The sequence below is a fragment of the Perognathus longimembris genome, chromosome 2 (genome assembly GCF_023159225.1).
Source record: "Perognathus longimembris pacificus isolate PPM17 chromosome 2, ASM2315922v1, whole genome shotgun sequence".
NCBI classification, from domain to species: domain Eukaryota; kingdom Metazoa; phylum Chordata; class Mammalia; order Rodentia; family Heteromyidae; genus Perognathus; species Perognathus longimembris.
The window spans coordinates 52695340-52712190 of NC_063162.1; positions in this window are offsets into that span (position 1 = coordinate 52695340).

A 16851-nucleotide genomic window follows, 5' to 3' on the forward strand; every position below is an offset into this window, starting at 1 on the left:
GCTATTGGGTGAGGAGACTGGGTGAATGGGGGCTGGACTGTGATCTGCCATTCATAGGCAAAGGCATAGAAGTTCGGTCACTCAGCACCTGACCAGGTGACATTATTTGGAAACAGGGTCACAGGATATGTGGCTAGTTACTATGAGATGTGACTGGTCAGACTGGCCTCTAATCCAGAGTGGCTGGTGTCCTTTTGAACAAGGGAGGAACCTGGACATATAAACATGAACCTGGAGAGGGCACCATGTAGAGAGGAAGGTGGAGACTGGTATGATAGCGTCACTAGCCAAGCCATGTCATCAGCAGCCAGCCAGCACACCCTCTGAAACTGGCATAAAGGTAGGAGGCCATACCCACCCACCCCTCGCAGTCTTAGATGGAAACCACCATGCTCATAGTTTAGTATGGAACCCTGACCTCTGGAACTGGAAGCCAAACACTTCCGTTCTTTAAGCCATGGGTCTGTGGCCCTTTGTCAAGGAGTGACAGAGCTCTAATTAGGTTTCTGCCTGCTGTATGACTTCAGCCTGTTCCCTCTCTGGACTCCACAGGAGAGGCAGCCCTGCTTAGTGATGGGGACCAGCTGGGAGCCGCTGAGCAGCTGTTGAGCGCACTGTAACTGGTGTGATCTTGGACAAGACCCTGAACTCTGTGCCCCAGCTCCCTCTTCTGCAGAAAGATTTGTCTCCAAGTAGCTTCCAGTCCCAGCAGTCCAAATCAAATCAAGTCAAATATCTCCTTCCACTGTCCTGCTGTCTCACTGGCTTCTCATCCCAGCAGATCAGTGGGACACTCAGGTCACAGGAGCAGAACCATGAGCTCAGGGACCTCTGACCGAGGATGGGAAGTGTGGGGCATGACAGGTACGGCTTGTGTGCTGGAGCTGGGGCTCCATTCAGTCAAGGAGGAATATCTGTGACCAGCTGGAATCCCTCAGCCCTAGGAGCAGACAACCAGGGCCGGTAGCATGGTACCTTGGACCAGTCAGGTAGGGGACAGGAAGGGCCTGGACCTGGCACTTGCTGTGCCAGGAAGCCCAGAACTGATTGCATGTTGACTGAGCAAGGTCATCATATCTGCACCTAGAAGGGAAAAAAAAAAAGAGTAAAGGGAATGGCGTGTGACACTTCCAACCGCCTTCCTGCCCAGTTAATTTTTATTATGGAACAATAACTCAAAATAATATTATATCATTCTAAGTACTCCATGTCTGTTCTGAATTAAGAGATGGCGGAGATCCCAGGGCCTGTGTGAACCTGCAAGTGCTCTATCTTCCCCACCATGGCCAGAGGCCCCCAGGGAGCCAGCTCCCCACCCCCCTCCCTGCAGGTGGGATGGCCACAGGGAAGGAAAACTTCAGTGGGTTTCTTGCAGTATTTACCAAGGATGTGTACATGGCTTATTGAGACAGATCCCCACACTGAGTGAGTGTCCCTGCTTCTTGTTGGGGAACTGGGAGATGGAGGAAGGAAATAAGAATAATCTCCATAATAACACAATCTCTCCAGCAAGCACGCCAGCTGTTTTTGAGGCAAAATTTCAGGATCCCTTAGCCAGCGAGCTGTCTCAAGTCTGGCCGTAGGCAGGGTGCCACCTGAAGTGGTAGAAAACATGTGGCAAGGAGAAAAACCTGCATGGAGAACAGTGCCTCACTCTTTGGTACAGTTCCACCTGTGTGACGCCCAGGCTGCAATGTCATTGAAAAACAGCTGGGATCCCCTGGCTCCAAGGGAGAACAGGGAAACGGCCAGCTCGGAGTTGTCAAGTCTCCACTGCTGGGTGCCAAGACCCAGGCAAAGTGCTGGCTGTGGCTGAATCTCTGCATGGAGGTCAACAAGTTTCATGGTGCTGCACAGCTGGAGGGAGGAATGTGTATGTGTGTGCACATGTGTGTGCAGGTGTGTGTGTGCACGTGCACGCGCTTGTGCCAGTACTAAGCCCTGAACTCGGGGCCTGGCTGCTATCCTTGAGCTTTTTCACTCTGCCACTTGACCCAAGCTCCACTTTCAGCCTTTTGGTGGCTAATTGGAAATAAGAGTCTCATGGACTTTCCAACTCCGGCTGGCTCTGAGGTGATACTTTCAGATCTCAGCATCCTGAGTAGATAGGATTACAGGTGTGAGCCACTGACACCCAGCAAGACCTTCATGCTATTTTGTGATAAACAAATAATACACTGAGTGCTCATTCTTGGCAGGCATTGTCACTGGGGTTGAGGACACAACCAGGAGTCAGTACACGTGACAGTCAATAGCTTCCACCCTTGTGGAGCTCACACCAATGGTGCAGCCACAGCACAATGCACAGAACTAGGAGAGGACACTGTCTCAGCTTACTGTGTGACTTGCAGTGTCATTGGCTGTTATGGGCTTCAGCTAGCTCACTAGCAAACAGAAGCAAAGAGGCTCATGTTCTTTTGAGATGACCCTGGGCCATGCTTCCACTAGCTTCATAACTTAGGACACGTTCCTAAACATCTCTGTGCCATCGGTGCTTTGCTGGAGAGCTAAGAGACAACTGAGTTAGGGAAGGCAGGTGGCTTTGCAGGACATTATTAATATGTAAAGATGTTCTGACCAGGACTGGGAATGTGGCTTAATGCTAGAGTGCTTGCTAATGCTCCAGTGAGGCCCTGGGTTCGATTCCTCAGTACCACATAAACAGAAAAAGCCAGAAGTGGCGCTGTGGCTCAAGTGGTAGAGTGCTAGCCCTTAGCAAAAGAAGCTCAACAGTAGTACCCAGGCCCTGAGTACAAGCCCCAGGGCTGGCAAAATAAAATAAAATAAAAAGATGTTCTGACCAGGTGCACATAACTCCTCCCCTGTGATTGCATCCTCCAGAGCCTGTGTTCTCTCCAAAGACCTCAACCGCTCTGCAAACTCCATCTCTCCCACATCTCGTCACCCATCCTCAGATACCTGTCTCTCTGCATAACAGTGACACCTGCAAGCAAGAGGAGCCAGCCTCAAAAGCCACATCCTGGAAGCCACTTCATAGCACAGTGCTTGCCAGGCCAACAAATCCAGATGTAAATCCAGATTCTGCCACTTAATAACAGTAAAGTCTCAAGCCAGTTACTTAGATACTCCAGGGTCCTAAAGGGGATCAGGTGCCTGAGCCCAAGTTGCTGAGGGATAGGGATTTAGCAAAGAGACAAAGTGGGAAGCTTAAGATGGCAGCCCCCAGAAAGGTTAAGTAGGAACAACGAGCTTCTCAACAGGCCCATGGCAGAGGTGGGGTGTGGGCCCCCCAACATCATGGACCTGTCTGTCCCACTGTCGGGAAGACATTCAAGTCCTGGGGAAGCCTGCAGCAGTCTCATGAGCATCTTTATGAATGGCTTGAAAATGGACATGGAAAGCGGGCTTAGCCAATTGGAAACTGGCAGGAATTTGAAAGTAAAGGTAAACAAATTGAATGAAATCTTTCAACAGATAAGAAACTTAAGCGATGGTAAAGCAGATTAGACTGAACAAAGGGATCTAAACTCTGTGCTTGGTCCCTCAAGAGCTCTCTCTCTCTCTCTCTCTCTCTCTCTCACACACACACACACACACACACACAACACACACACATACAAACACATACACACACATAGATGGGGCACATAGTTGAAAAGCAGCAAGTCATAGAAAAGATGTAAGGTTTTCAATTAAGAGTAAGAATCACAGAAACAGCAGGTCAAAGGAAGAACTAATACAACAATGACACTCACTTAACAATAGGGTTGATATCAACCTTACAACTTGGGAGGGAGGGGAATTGGGAGTGGTAAGTGTGAAAAATCAAAGGATGGGGTAACATTGTCTAAAAACAAATGTAATCATTACAAAAATTTAAATTAAAAAAGAGCGAGTTTGAGTTTAAGGGCCAACTGGGGACTCACACACTAATCCCAAAGAATACCCCTCCCTGAATAAAAGTCTAGTGAAACCTTATCACAAGAAATAAGTCAGGCATGATGGTGCCTATGTATAATCTCTGCTATGAAGGAAGCACAGGCAGGAAGATAGCAGTCTCAGCTTGATTCACACAAAGACTAAAACAAGTCTCAAAAGCAACCTAAAGCAAAAAGAGCTAGAGGGATGGCTCAAGTGGTAGAGCATTAGCAAATACAAGACCCTGCATTTGAACCTCAATGAGTTTACAATGTTTATATGGTATGGTCACAAAAGAATTAGCTATAAGTTAGGCTACATTAATATATGTAAAAAGTCTACAACAAAGAAAGTGAGCAATCAGATCTTTATTTCTGTTTCAGAAACCATTTCTCAAGAGGAATTCAGATATCCTAGAACATGAGCAGGAAACTGATCTCAGGAATCATCAAGGTTGCCAAGATGGACATCTAGAACTGCCTGGCACTCGTGTCTTCCTGTACAAAAAAAGAACCAAAGCAACAAGGGGGTGGCTGCATTGCAAGGGGGTGACCACCACGAAATGATGGCACACAGCAAGGGAGAGACTGGGAGCTTGAAAGACTCCAAGGCCTGGGGAAGCCACATAGGAAGAGGTACAAAGCACCTAGCCACAGACACCCTGGCTCTCCAGCTGGTGTAGAAACTTGGGGAGAGGGGGAGGGCAGAATCTCAGCAAACTCCACCTGCACAGATACCAGCCATCCTGGCACTTGGAGAGATCTACCGTGGCCACAGGCTTGTGGGTAATAGAGCACCTTGGAACCCCACGCAGTAGCATCGCCCAGCCAGCCTCTACAGCCAGGCTTCTACACCTTGAGAAGGCAGCTGCATTGTGAACGCACCCTGCTCCAGAGGTTAGACACCCCTCTGTACCTCTCTGTTCTCAGGGTCCCATACATTCTACCACCTCACAAACTCAACTTAGCCCAGCAGAGCATCTGTGGCCCCAGGAGCAGCCACACCCACTAGGCACCCTCCAAGACAGATGGCTTAATATGGGGATGGGGGAGCAAAGGCTGCTACAGAAGAACTGGGCATAGTCAGCCATATGTGGACTCAGGCTACCACAGGCTACAAGCTGCTGACCATGCAGTTCTCTGCTGCTCTCCCCACAGGCAGCTTAGGCCTGGCTTCACCGCCTGGCCTAAGCACAGGTACTTCGATCTCCTACTGCTACAGTGGCTGCCAATACCAGAGGCCCTTGTCTGCAGTAGGGTGTCTTCCGCTGTGCCTGAGGGAAGGTCATCACCCTCCCAGTACTACCTCTCATACCTGCTTGGTCCACCAGAATATCCCCACCCCTGAGTGGTCCACAGAGACAATGGGTCTCTTCCATCCCACTATACCATGCATTGCTCTCAAAGCCATGAATTACCACCAAATAAGCTACATGGAGTCCACATCACGCAGTCCCTCGGCTGCCACCAGAGCCAACATTGCAAACCAAGAAAACACCCTAAGACATCTCCATAACCATTTTATAAAAGTTGTAAAGGAAATAACCTGAATTTGGTGATTCAGACCTGTCATTCTAGCTACTCTGAAGGCAGAGATTTGGTGGGAAGAAATAAAGGTGGGGGGAAAAGTATAGTTTGATGCCAACCTGGGCTAAATAAATAAATAACTGAGCAAAATTTTATCCGAATTTATAAGCCAGACATGGTGGTGTATGCCTGTAATCCCAGCCACATAGAAGGACTGTGCGAAAAGACATAAGACCCTAAAAAATAACTTTTAAAAATGTCCTGGAATGTGGTTCAAGTGGCATAGACCACCTGCCTAGCAAGTGCAAGGACCTGAGATGAAACCTAAGAACCACACAGGGGGAAAAAAGCCAGTAGATATTGTCTTCACCAGATGTTCAAATCTCAATGCAAGAACACAAGAAATATGGAAGACCAAGATGACATGATCCCTCAACAAGAACATAGTAACTACATGTGGTGGTGCACCATTACAATCCTAGCACCTGGGAGTCAAGACAAGAGGATTGCAAGCTTCAGGCCAGTCTAGGGTTATACAGTAAGTTCAAGGCCAGCCTGAACCACATTGTGAGATGCTATCTTACCAACCAAAGAACAGAAAACAACAACAACAAAAAGAACATGATCATTCTAGCTACAGACCCCAACCCAAATGATATTGATTATATTACTAATGGAGAGTTTAAGATAATTATTTAAAATATTCAATGAATTTCAAGAGAATCTAGACAAGTAGTTGCGTTAAAAGAAAATAGGAGAACAATGTTGGGCTATGAATGAAAACTTCAGCAAACAGAGAGAAAAAGATTGAAAAGGCACCAAACAGAAATCTTAAGAAAGCTCCAAAAAGAAAATAAAAAGTACAATTGAAAGTAACTCAATAGGATAGATGCAGCTGAAGAAAGAATACCTTACCTTGAGGACAAGTCTTTTGAAATATCCATCAGGCAAAAAAAAAAAAAAATTAAGAGAGGCTTTGAGACTTTGGGGACACCATTAAACAAACAGATACTGGCATTTGTGAAGGAGAACATGGGCATAGAAAATCTATTCAATGAGATGCTAGAAGAAAACAGGTCGGGAATCTCAAACCCATGCTGTGGCAGGATGGACTCACCCAGAAATGGGCCCTGAGATCTCCTTCCGGAGGTGGGGCCTCCCACTGCATGCAGGACAGCAGGCTGTGGGATCTGCTGTGGAGATCATGAGCGAGTCTGTCCATGGATGTTCCTCTTCACGGTGCCTTCCTCTGTTCCTGCCCCTCCCGTCTGCCACAGTAACCTGGTATTTCTGCTCACACAGTGTAGGCCAGCTCTTCCTCCAAACTTCTGGGAGCCATCCCAATGGCGTGAGCCTCTTCTGCCAAGGTCTTCATCAAAGCATGGCACCCTCCATCCAAGGAGACTAATGTGTTGATCAATTTCCCCCATCGTCCCCGATTCATATTCTCTGTGCCAGGCTTCCATGCCGGCTCTCACCCACACCAGTGTCTTACATTTGCAACCCCACCCACAGAAAACCAAGCACACACCTGGAGGGTCTATGTAGAGCTCTAGTCTTCATTTCATGTGCAGGAGGAAGCTAGCAACACATAATCTTGTAGGCAGAGATCCTACACCATCTTTGAGCCCGAGCACAGCCTGGGCCTTTGATGGTAGAGAACAATCCTCTCAGCAGCACCGCTCCCCCAGAGGACTCAGAGGAGCTCGAGTTTCTAAGTGCTCAAGGCCCCTCAGATATCCCCATCCCAACACTGGAAGTCCTGTTCCTTCCCAGCGAAGGCTTTGACATTGTCCTAGTAGACTCACCTGGACTACACCTGTCCTTGTAACTAAGCCAGGATCCTATACCCCAAGATTCTCAGATATCCAGCTGCTGGAGAAGTGGAGCTTGTTAGATGCAGCCTCAGATACCCAAGACTTCAACACTTTGCCTTCGATTGGGTTCATCACTGATAGACTTTCTTCTTATGTTTCTGATCCATCCATTGCATTTAGGCATACCATTTCTGTGTCCTTCTAATTACTAATTTATCCAGTCAATCTTGGAATATGCAGCCTGCCTTACTTCTTCCATCCGGGTTTCTCCTCAGAGTAAAGACTTTTACCTGAGCCAGGAGTCCTCTGACCTCTATCCTCTGATCTTACCATCCAGGGCATCTCAGTGCCTGTAGGTGAAACACCTCCTTTATCCCTTGAGTAGCCCTTTCTCACACCACTCCCAGTCTCACTCACCTTGAGTCAGGTTTACAGAGACCACACACACATACACACACACACACACACACACACACACACACACACACACACACACACACACACACAGGTTCACCAGAATGAGTATCTGGGGGAATGGAGGAATACAGGATGGACAAGGAAGAAACCTCAGCTCTAGGACTGAGGAAGACTTCTCAGGCATGCCTCTAGTGGCCATCCAATTCGTTTACCTCTCCTTCATGTAGTAATTACAACAAGACCTTGAGGGGGCCAGCATCCTCTGCTTGGCAACTTCCTTCGAAGGCCTCATCCTGGAGGCAGAAGCAGGTGAGCCAGTAAGCACAGAATAAGCTCCTGGCTGTGAAAGGAAAGGGAAGCTGAGGGACAGCCCAGTATCCACCCCATAGGACACAGAAGGAAGAGCTGGAGGCACACAAGGCTGGAAGGAGAAGGCTCTATAAAGTTAAATCATGCTCAGGGGCCCTGGAAGACAGCCCTGTGCTCTGGGAAAACTCCCCTTCCCCCACCCCCTACACCTCACTCAGGGAAAGACCTTTGAGCAGTCTGGTTCTTAGGAGCTGGATTGGGGAAAACTCCAGAAAAGCCAATCACCCTGGCTCTCCGGGAAAGAGAGAAAGACTGGTGATGTCGTATCTGACGGAGGCAAAATTCCAAAATCCTTCTGGAACCTTTCCTTCCAATCTGGATCATTGGAGACTTCAGGAAGAATTCTCTCCAGCCCAGTGCAGAGTGCAACTGTGAGGAGCTTCTTCTTTCTTACCCATGGCCTTCTTCTGTGGAAAGTTTGTGTGTGTGTGTGTGTGTGTGTGTGTGTGTGTGTGTGTGTGTGTCTGTGTCTGTGTGTCTGTGTCTGTGTGTCTGTGTGTCTGTGTGTCTGTGTGTGTATACATGAATATACAGGCATGCACACACATGCACAGATGCAGGTACTAGGGTTTGCACTCAGGAGCTAGGCGCTGTCCCTGAGCTTTTTTGCTCGTAGCTACTGCTCCACCACATGAGTCACAGCTCTACTTTCAGCTTTTTGGTGGTTAATTAGAGATGAGTCTCATAGACTTTCCTGCCCAGGCTGGCTTCAAATCTAGATGCTGAGGGGCTGGGGATATGGCCTAGTGGCAAAAGAGCTTGCCTCGTATACATGAAGCCCTGGGTTCGATTCCCTAGCACCACATATACAGAAAACAGCCAGAAGTGGCTCTGTGGCTCAAGTGGCAGAGTGCTAGCCTTGAGCAAAGAGAAGCCAGGGACAGTGCTCAGGCCCTGAGTCCAAGGCCCAGGACTGGCAAAAAAAAAAAAAAAAAAAAAATCTAGATGCTGAGATCTCAGCCTCCTGAGTAGCTAGGATTACAGGCGTGAGCCACCACACCTGGCTTCTGCCTTTCTTGCCCTATTGTGGGAGGGATCCTAGAGCACTGCTTAGGAGAGTCTGAGGATGGGGAGCCCCAGCTGGATGGGTGTAATGCCTGTGTATGGCACACTGGAGTCTCTGATGACACGGGCCGTGGTCTAGAAGGGTCCCTGTATGTCCACCTCACCTGGCTTCCTGCGGTTACAACCAGGGGCCCCTCCAGCAGGATCGCACTTCCACCAGCTCTGTGTCCGCACGGGTGCTCATCTCCCTGTGTGTATACAGACACGCACAGGAGCTCTTCCCAACACAAATATATATTTAAGATTTACTGTTCTGGAAAACCTGGTGAATAATGTAAATGATGAAAGCCAGCGTCTGACAGAAAATATTGTTCGGGCGGCCTCATTGAAATGCAGTCTCTCATGCACACTTGGTAATACACACGCTGTATGAATTATGGATTCCAGGCTTTATCTCCCACACTACACATGAATGTTTGATAAAGATTGTTTCCAATATTCTATTTTGTCAAAATGCTCATCTAAAATTCAGTCAAAACTGCTTTCCGGTAATTATGCAACTTGACTTCCACAAGGCGCCAAGGTGGGAGAGTGGTTAGGAAGTGGCCTTCCCTCTCTGGGGGTCATTGCTGCGAGGGTGCTGTGTTATTTTCTCACCGTGGGTGCTTTTGCAAATGGGATGCAGGAGATTGGCAGGGCTGGGCACTGGGACTCCTCATTAGGAAGTAGCTAGAAGAAAGTTTCTCTCCCCAGCCTGGTTGACCACTCGGTAGCTCATTTGGCCCTCAGATATTTTTAAACCCAGCCCTAGCTGGCAAATACAGCCTTCATCTTTCCTCCTGGGACTCCCCAAGTTTCCAGCTGGCCTATAGCCAGCACCAAGGAGCAGCCACTGGGTACCCCCTCCCTCATGGCTCATCCTCTCTTATAGCAAAAAAGGATTCAGGCACCAGTGGCTCACACCTGCAATCCTAGCTACTCAGGAGACTGGGATCTGATGGTCACAGTTCAAGGCCAGCCAGGCAGGAAAGTCAGTGAGATTCTTACCTCCAAAACAGCCAAAAGAGCCAGAAATGGAGCTGTGGCTCAAGTGGTAGAGTGCTAGACATGAGCAAAAAAGCCCAAGGACAACTCCCAGGCCTTGAGTTCAAGACCCGGGACCAACACACACACACACACACACACACACACACACACACACACACACACACAAGATGACAAATCCCCACCCCTAAACTGCCACCCTCTACTCCTATAGTCTCAGCAAATGTCACTCATTGAGTGTGTGGCTCTCCCAAGTCCACCTTGGAATCCTTCTTAACATGTGTCCTGCCCCCTCCCCCATATCAGCAAGATGAAGAAGACTTACAAAATGAGGCCCTTGTGTCCTCTCTGAGCTTCAAGGTGGCATCTCCCTGTGCATTGTGACCACAGCCTATCTTCCAACCTCTCCCCTAATCAGTCCCTTTCCATTTCATCCTCTCCCCATTCTCTCTCCCCCAGCTTCTGCTTTTCCATCTGCCTAGAAAGTTCTTCACACCCTCCCATCTCCTTGACAGACTCTTATTCATGCTTCAAGGCTTCTGAAACACCTGCTTGCTGCCAGCCTGCATGCTCTCTGTAAAAACACATACGTGTGTGTGTGTTTATGTGTGCACATACTCTTCTACACCCATGCACAATAATGAGAGTCTCGGCCCAGGGAAGTTCACTAATGGAGTCACTGGACAGTTGGCTAGTGTAGCCCCCCCCATCACCAGAGTCTGTGCATGCCTAGAGTCCCAGCACAGAGAAACTTAGATGGTGTATTCACAAACTGCTCGACAGTGCCCAGTATAGAAAGCTGGCATCACAGCACAGGTATAGGGGAAGCCCCTCTACCTGCCTGGGGACATCGAGCACTGCATTCTAACCTGGCACATTTTGAAGATAGCAAAGTATGCAAGTGTCAGTGAAGATATGCAGCCGGCTCCCTCATCTCCACGGCAGCTTTCCTTTCTTCCATGGGGGTCTGCAGCCTCTCAGAGTCACCACTCACCCACCATCAGCCCAATAGGTTCCCCCTTCTCTCCTCTTCACCCTCGCCCTACAGGAGGAGTGACTGAAAGATCCCTTCTGACTCTCTTGGAGTCCTTCCACCCCTGTCTTCTGATAGCCCTGCTGCTCTATGCTGTAGACCACCATTGGTCCACCAAACAGACAGGAAGAGGCTTGAGGTCTCCCTACCTGCTTCTTGTCTCCTCTAGGCTATGCTCCATCTGCTAATCTGCTCATCTCACTCCCTACAAAAAGCCTCGGGTGTGTCTACTGCACAGATAAGAACCAACCCTCCCACCACAGCTTGGGAGGAAGGAACGTACTCCCAGTCTGTGCAATCAGAAAACCTTGCTTTACCCATTGCTAGGGAGGCTAGGATGACCAGGCCAGATGGTGAGTATCAGTGTGTTCTCCTGCATCGCTGCCCTCTTCCGCCCAGCTCTGTAGCCCCTCCTGCTCACTTTGCTTTTCTGTTGCTCCCTTTCATCCCAGCAGAGAGCTAGGTTAAAATGTGTTTTAATCCTGTATGTTAGACTCCATGAAAGGCCCAGAATTTTGACAGCCCCAGGGATCCCTCAGAACAGTGGGCCTCAGCCTGGCAGTGCCATCCACAGAGGTGTCCAGGTGTGATCTGGGTCTGAACCAACCTTGGCATGGTGGGGGTCAGGTGAGCCGGTGCCAGATACATGATGGGGGCTTTCAAACACTGGTAACTCTGCCCTGTGCCTCACAGCTGGGGTCCAGCCACTTCCTGAGGGCTAGCCGCTGACAAGACACCAGTCAGCAGAGGACAGCCCTTGGTAGGCTTGCTCTCTACTGTGTATCTACAGCCTTCCTGCTCACCTACTAGCTCAGCACTGGGCACCATGCTGAGAAAGAGAGGTATAAAGATAAAGGGCTCAGGTCTCACCACTCCAAGTTGTCGCATTCTCAAACAAATGCAGAGCTGTTGGCTTCCATGAGAACTTGATGGAGAACGTCCAACTGAGGCTGGACTTCTCAGGGAAGCTGCTAGCAGAAGGGGCAGTGGCACTGGGCATTGAGACATGAATAGGAGGTTGCAGAGTAGGAGCTGAGAAAGGGAATATTAGGAATCAGGAACAGCATGTCCAAAACTCTCAAGGCCAAAGAGAACACTGGGGTAGTGAGAAGTATGCAGGACTTCAGCAGGCCAAACCGAGGGCCAGATAAAGATTCTCTGTGCAGAGATTAGGAGTCTGGACATCACCCACGAGTTTCAAGTGGAAGCTTTCCCAGAACTGGAACTGGCAGACTCAGAGCAGCTTAATTTTCTGTAGACCTGGGTCTTATGAACACTCCCATCCATAGATAAATCCCAGAGACAGTTATCATGAGTGGTTTATACTAACTGCAATCCACCCCGTGTTAGCCAGCTCTCCATCACTGGTACAAAATGACTGAGGGGGGAAAAAGTGTTTTAAAAGAGGAAGGATTGAGTAGGTCTTGTGTTTGCACAGGTTTTGGATCACGATTGCTTGGTCTCATTGCTTTTAGGCCTGATGTGTGGAGCGCACATCCTGGCTAAAGTTGGTGGTGGAGGAGGCTGCTCAACTCACAGTGACAGGGAAGCAAAGGAGAGTGACCGCAGGGCCAGACCCTTACAGACTCTTCAAGGCCTCAGGGACCTTCTTCCTCTGACTAGGCCCTGACTCCTGAAGGTCACACTGCTTTACAATAGCATGGCCAGTAGGGCATCAAGTCTTCAGCTGTGAGCTTTAGATACCATGTAAGACCCAATCCATAGCAAAACGAGGGTTCTGGTACGTTCAAGAAATACTACAAAGGCAGTTGTCTTGTCAATGAATTCTTTATCCAAGTTGGCTTGGTATACAGTGCAATCCATGCCATAGTTCAAGTATACAACTGGATAGATTTTAGCATACGAAGCTTAGCTCATGAGGCCAATATCACAACCAAAATACACACACACACACACACATACACACACACACACACACACACACACACTTCTTTACCCCAAAACTTCCTCGTGCCCCTTTTAAACCAAGCCCTCTTTGTGATACTTCCAATATAACCCCCCTGGAAACCACTGGTGTGGTATTGTCACCATGAATCAGTTTGTAGTTTCCAGTTTCATTTAAGTGAGATCTGTTTTGAATGACTTCTTCCAGGCAGCATATTTATTTAGAGATTCTTTGCTCTGTGTGTGCCATCATCTGTCCCTTTATATTGCTAAATAGTGTTTCATTATAAGAATGTGCACCAATTTGTCTATGCAGCCACTCACTGGTGCATTTTTGCCTATTGCAAAGGCAGCTGCCATGAACATTTGTATCTAAGCTTTTGCATGCATGGACATATGCTTTCTTTCTTTTTTTCTTTTTCTTTTTAGTGTCAGTCCTGGGGTTTGAACACAAGACCTGGGCACTGTCCCTGAGCTTTTGTGCTTAAGGCTAGAGCTCTACCACTTGAGCTACAACTCTACTTCCAGCTTTTGGGGGTAGTTAATTAGAGAAAGAGTCTGACAGACTTTCCTGCCCAGGCTAGTTTCAAACCATAATCTCAGTCTCCTGAATAGCCAGGATTACAGGCATGAGCCACCAGTGCCCAGCTTCCATATGCTTTCCCTTTTCTTGGGTATGTACCTGGTAGTTGACTGGACAGGTCATGTGGCAAGCATACTTTTTTGTAATATATAACAGCATTTATTACATAATATGATAGAAAATAAATATTCACATACATGAATAAATGTGTGTTTCATTTAGGTAAAATAGCCCATTATCACAATTCATTCATCCACTCATTTGCTTGGTGCTACAGATGGAACCCAAGGCCTCATGCATGTCAGGTGACTACTCCTGTACTGAGCTACATTTCAAGTCCCATAAACTTTTTCAGAAAATCCATATACATAGATGAAAACTATTCTTATTGACACCAGAAATAACTTGCTTTTTTTTTTTTTGCAAGTTCTGGGGCTTGAACTCAGGGCCTGGGCACTGTCCCTGAGCTGCTTTTGCTCCAGGCTAGCACACTACCACTTGAGCCACAGCACCACTTGAGGTTTTTTTCTGTGTATGCGGTGCTGAGGAATCGAACCCAGGGCTTCATGCATGCTAAGCAAGCACTCTACCGCTAAGCCACATTCCCAGACCAGCAGGCATACTTTTGTTGGATTTTGCATCCCCACTGGAGACCACAAGGAGTACCAGTTGTGACTGCCACTTTCCTTATCCTGGCATGGCTTTGGGCCACTTCTGAAAAAAAAATCTGATGCCCAATAGGGTAAAAACTATGCTGAAGGGAAAGGGAAACAGATACTTGCTGAAAACTTACCACCGTGTGCAAGGCATGTTCACACTCATTACCTCTCTCTTCTGGGATGCTCACTCTGCCTCATCTACCCCAGGAAGAACCAGGCCCAGCCAGGCCCAGGGCCATGTTGCAAACCCATCACTGGTCTGCCCAGTACAGAGCCCTGCTTGTCTCCTATTCCTTCTGTAGCATGGGCTCATCATCTTTATCACCTAAGATGACCTTGCTGGAAGAGTAAAAATGCAAAAAAGGGGGGCCAGAGTGGGGAGTAGGAGGTTTCCTCAAGATGGCATCAACATTATAGTAAATATGGAAAGCAGAAATAATAAACCTTTGGCTATCTTTTTTTTTCAGAAACAGGGGAAGAAGAAAGGAAATGCAATTCCAAGAAGTAAAAAAACACCACATAAAAAATAATCTCCAAACAAGGAACATCAGGTGACATGGAGACTGGAGCAAAGGTGCCAGGCAGTCAGGAGATGAGGCTCAGGAGGCTGGCAAGAAAGCCACTGGCACATGAGAATATGGCGTGGCAGGCTCATGGCCCAGAACATTTCCTGGGGAGGATGCAGTAGAAGGTGCTCTTGGGAACAAAGAACTCTTGGAAGGTTTATTCCACATGGCAAAAGAAGAATAAGGCTCCTGCAGAATACCCAGCAGGTCACATCAAGAAGGCAAGAATGGAGTATGAGGTGTGATTAGCCCTGAGGCCATAACTAAAGTCACCAGTGCAGATGAGACTACTCAGAACTCTGTGTAGAATCACAGACTGTGTAAATGAAGGAATTGTTGTATCCTTCCAAGAATCTGGGGGAAAGGACAGAGAACTGGGACAGTTGGACTAGGTACTAGAGGGCTGCTAAGAAATCCAGGGAGGAGGGGACACCAGGTATCAGATCTCACAGCGTAGAAGCAGTAGAAATGCATCCCAGCCACCTGTCACCAACAACACTGACAAGGATCCTTTGTGGAGCCCTCAACTCCAAGCGGCTGACACTAGCTGACCAGAAGTAACCAGGTTAATTGCTCAACAAAAGGAACATCCCTTTCCTAGATTTCCTGGTGTACACACATAGAGGAACGTTCCATTAGTCATGGGTTGCAGTTTTTTGGGGGGTTGCTTTTTTTTGTCAGTTGTGGGGCTTGAACTTGGGACCTGGGCTCTATCCCTGAACTCTTCTGCTCAGGGCTAGCACCCTATCACTTTGAGCAACAGCACCACTTCCAGTTTTCTGGTAGTAATTGGAGATAAGAGTCTCAACACAGAAGCTGGAGAATACTTCACACAGAACCAACACAATATGAAAGTAGAGATGACAAGACTTTTCCCCCTCCTTTAGTTACCTGTCAGGCATCTATCAGTAGGCTATGTGAAAAGTTAACATTTTTGGAAAAAGTGGGCTTTGAATTTCTACAATATAATCTAAGCAATTGTTATCATAACCTACATGTCAGTCATGGCACCTACAGCAAACCTAGTGAGAAACTAACAATGCATTGATCAGGTATGCTAGACTGGTGATTTTTAAGTCAACCAGGAGCAAACACGATGATTTTTCTCTGACAGATTGTCCAACATCTGAGCTGATTCTGGTAACAATTTCCCTCATCTGGGTTTCTCATGTGCATAATCCTCTGAGAAGCCCCTCTCCCTTTAGTCATAAGGGGCTTCTGGTCTGTGCACACTCTGGCCTGTGTCCTAACCAGGTGTTCTCTGACAAAGCAGTTGTAAGCATGCTTTGAACAGGCTAAGGACCCAGAGTTTGTTTTCCTTTTGTCTCCTTGCAGTGGACACTATGTGTTTCGGGGGAGTTTCAGGAAGGAGACAATGATTGATATTAGCTACCAACATGGGAAGTTAGGATAGGTAAGAACAGGTGAATGCCTGGTTTCCACCATGAATAGGCACTAAAAGCCTCAAGGAAAGCAGCTGTAGGGCTGTAGTTGAGTCTTGCTCTACAAATCAGGTAAGCCTGTGACAGGACTCTAGGAATTTACTCCAAGAAGCCCCAGGAAGTCAAGTTCTCAGGCATCTGCCAGAGGCACATCTTGGACACAGAATCCTCAGGACAGAAGCTGGGAAATGTTTGTAAGCCATTAGGAAAGATGTAGGAGAGAAGGTGGAGTTGAACAGAGGTGGGGTGAGGGATGTGCAACAAGTTTGGGGAGAAGTACAGAATTGAAAGCAGAAAAGGGGATTTAGCCTACAAGAAGGGCATGTCAGGAGGGAAGAAACATGCACAGGTTTGGGTAACCAAACACTTCCAGGAGCAGGGCAAAAAAATAATAAAAGAGGAACAACACAGACAAACTACTAGCTAAGGTAATCAAGAGAGAAAAAGCACACATAGTACAAAATTTGGAGTGAATATGGGGGAACCACCACATGTAATAGGAATAAAGAATTAGAAAAGATTACTCAGCTACACACTTTGAAAATCAATTTGAACACATGGACAAAGTGGGTGATTCCTCGAGGAAAACATAAATGATGGAAATGA